Source organism: Halyomorpha halys, unplaced genomic scaffold (assembly GCF_000696795.3).
Source record: "Halyomorpha halys isolate HHAL.00 unplaced genomic scaffold, Hhal_1.1 Scaffold1319.1, whole genome shotgun sequence".
NCBI lineage: Eukaryota > Metazoa > Arthropoda > Insecta > Hemiptera > Pentatomidae > Halyomorpha > Halyomorpha halys.
This window is the reverse complement of record NW_027108542.1, coordinates 68,600-72,714: the sequence shown is the minus strand read 5'-3', so window position 1 is coordinate 72,714 and position 4,115 is coordinate 68,600.

Genomic DNA, 4,115 nt, shown 5'->3' with positions numbered 1-4,115 from the left:
TACACCTCTTTACTGATTTTCTATTGATATTAATTAGAAATGTTCATGGTGTAGCGGCTATTTTGTACTCGCAATACTTAGTCATCAATTTTATAAGTTGAAATATTTTAGATTTACATTAGATTAGATATACATATGGACTTAGAAATAGGAATGGGCAGGCTTTACTACTAGTACTTACAATACTAATTGCAGAAGCCTATGGATATGTTTTATTACATAAATATTTTCGTGTTTCCATGCTTTTTAAGAAAACAGTTGATATTTCTACTTCTGACCTATTAAATAAGGTGGCAGATTGGACCAACCCACTGGAAATTATTTTGAGAAAATTTCTTTGGGTAAAAAATTTTGCCAAACTGATTTAAACCAGTATTAAAGATGAATCCTTACATATATTTTTAAAATATATTATTTTTATTAACACACAATTGGGATAAGGACTATACCATTTGATTCTCAACGCTCAATTGATCTTTGTTAAGTTTATTGAGCAATCTCCTATTTGTGTATTCTATACATGTGCACATATACAAGACCCTGCTGTGCATAGTCTAATTAGTAGAATCGACATAGATATTACATTACCTGAGCAGTAGTTGAAATTCAATAACTTAACTAACTGATGTTGATATGTTGATTTAATTAATAGTTATACAGGGCACTAAATATGAAACCATTATGCGGAACATTTTGGCTTTGAGCAGTTGATTGCTTCAATATTAACTACATTTATCATCAATTGTGGTCTGTGTTTGGATCCACTGACACTGGTACTGTCCATATTGATATATTGTTCCATATATTGATGAGTGTAACGGTTTGAAAATTATTGTTTTATTTTCACATAAATATAATAAAAATAAAGTAATGTTAAATAATAATAATAGCTTTATTTACAAAACTTAGAGCCTCTCCCCTGGGAGGTATGAGTCTGGTTCATAAACAATTTAATAAATATCCACTTCTTCGTTTATTAAAATTGTTTACATTAATTTAAAATAAACTAATAATTTTCCTATAATTAAATGTTTTCTATGCTATAATTGAACATTCAGCTGTAAATGATAATTTACTATAAGGTCATTATTATTTTAGCCTATAGATCCCTATTTCTAACCACAGTTACCCTACAGCCTCTTTGAACTATCTCTTTTCATCATCTTGTAATTGCTCTTCCTTTCTTTCTCTTGTATCTTCTTGGTATCTACTCTGTTGCAATTTTGGACCGCCTTCTCGTACCGTCTGACAGCACCTCCATTCCAGCTCTTGTGCTCAATTAATTCTTGATTGTACTTTTCTGTTGTTAGTGCGATGTTTTCTTCTGATAGCAACCATACTTCTTGAAAGTTGACAATGAGATGGATTGTTCTAAATAGATACAATGATCGATAAAACTGATTATTGTTTCATTAACTATTACTTAACCTTTCAGTGAATTTGTCATCATCTTTGTTTTATCGATATTAATGTTTAACCTCACGGATTCACACTGCTTAAGGAGTTTGCAGACCATCGGTTTAATCTCAGTTAACGAATTGGCGAAAATAACTATATTGTCCGCAAACCGCAACCTTAAATTCAATAAATTATATCTATTTATAGTTATGCCCTTTCTTTCCCAGTTTAGCTTATTAAACACATAATTTAGTAAGCAATTAAATTAAATTAAAGATAGAGGATAACCTATTTGATACCTATTCTAATTTCAAATGTTTTATTAATCATATCAATGACAACAAAAGCCCTAAATGTGTATTGGAAACGACAAAAATTCAAAGAACTCCCCCTTTCTAAAAAAAAAAAAACCTTTATTATTTTTTGCTTTCAATAGATTTGGTTCTATGACGGTGATTGTAATGACTAAACAAAAATTTAGGTTGGTTGCGTTTAAGTAGTTGATCCTTGAATAATAACATTTTTAATAGATATGTACATAATAATATTGAATAAATTTTAAACACTGGAAATTTTAAGAATAAATAATAATTTTTAATATCTAAAATCACACTTACATTAATAACGCAAGATAAAAATATATTAACAAGAAATGAGACACTCAGTCGTAAAATTTGATAACAACCTGTACCACTAGAACATGTAAGGGACAGGGGTACAGTACTAAGGTAGTACTGTTTCTTGAATGTAAGGAAGTAATATTTCTTGAACGACGGTTGTGCAATGAGGTGATTTCTTCCTGATCACGCTCTATCCACCGGGTTTTTTCCCGAATTAAAATTCCAACTTTAATGCGTGAATAGGAGGGCTACTGGCAACAGTAACGAAAGAATAATTATCTGCTACAGCTGCATTCAAACCAGGGCATTTCAAAAAATATGATATGGGACATTTATTGTGATTCAAGTTCAAATCTTAGCCGGAGTCTAAAAAGCTTATTTCATTGAATTTTAATACAATTTTTGGGAAATTCATATTTTTAAAGGATTAATCATGACATAAAATTAGATTTAATCAAGGTAAAACAGTATAATCAACAAAAATATCTCATTTAATTTTTTTATTTTTACAGATACCAAGTTTTACATTTAGCGCCTCAAAGACAATTCCTAATTTAGTTGTATCATAATAACTATAAATCTTTTCCTAAAAGAAAAAAAAAGTATTGAGAATCACCACTACAGCCAGGTACTCTATTTTTATGTCCTTATAAAAAATGTATTAATACTTTATTATATATTAATTAATATATAGTACAATACATAAAAAGTATAAGCCTCGTAGTATTACTTTTTGAGTGAATTATTCACTTAAATGTAGTGTTAATACTAAACATAAAAATTCATTATTCATTATTTGAACTATTAACTATTAACATAATCTTTCCACATTAATCGCTAGTGATAGCATATCTAGAAGTATAGATCCCTAGTTGCCTTGATAATAATTATAATTTTTTTTAGCAGGGTAAACATTACCTACACTATGAGATACAAATGTATTAAACATTTTTAATTATGTAGCAGTTAGTCAGAGGTGCGGTAAAAAGAAAACATAAAATAGTTAACATATAAATATAAAAAAAAAATCCAAACTGTTAGGTCAGAAATGATTTGTTCTTTCCTTATTTATTATAATTAATTATTTCTCGAACTTTATTCAATCTCAACTTACCTCTTTATTTTCCGTCTTTTAGTTTGTTAATTTTTTTCTGATATCTACTTTTCTATTTTTACGTGTTATTAAGTCTCCTGTTCATTTTTACCTAATAGATAGCTTTTTTTTTGTTTTTTATAGCCTTATCATTGTCTCTTTTATATTAACACTATTTTTATTTCTTCTTTTCGTTCCTTGGTGTATAATTTTCTTTACCCTCATATTTAAATAATTTAAACCATACCGTAATTTACTTTTTTGTATCTTATTATCCTACTATGTCAAAAATATTTTTAGTTGTTTTGTATCTTTATAGCCTGAGGAAGCTCCACAATGTGTGGTGAAAAATTGGGAAAGAAAATAGTTGTTAACTATTTTTTTATTTATTTATTTTTTACCGCACCCCTGACCCTCTTCTTCGAAATTTTAAATAATACTGTCAATTAATAATAATATATATACATAAAATTGAAAATTTTAAAATACATCAAGATACCATATTCGCACATAATGAAATTTAGCTGTAGACTACAGTTCAATATAATTTTCCAAAATTTTAATTAGTTAAAATTAAAAAATGTGTATAAATATAAAAAATTTATTTTAACCAAATATTAGCGCTAACATAAGACATATAAAGGATGGAGACAGCACTGAGTAATGTGGGTATCTCACCGAGGTAGAAAACTTTTTATTTCATTCCTATCTAAGCCACCAGCCTTCAATATCCAAGCATGTCGAACATTGACGTATTACTTTCCTCACTGCCATCAAAGTAGCGAGATAAGAAATGTATTGTCATCGGCTTGATTTTTTTTTTTTTTTATTAGTTCATTACCTTTTAGAACCCACTAAATCCACAAAACGAATTTTTGCCATTAGTATCTGGGTCTGTGTGACAATTTTCACTTGAACGAGTTATATATATTTTTTTTGACTCCAGACATTTTCGGCATGTGTAGCAATGTAAGCCCCAGGTATTTGTTTCATATTAAACCGCG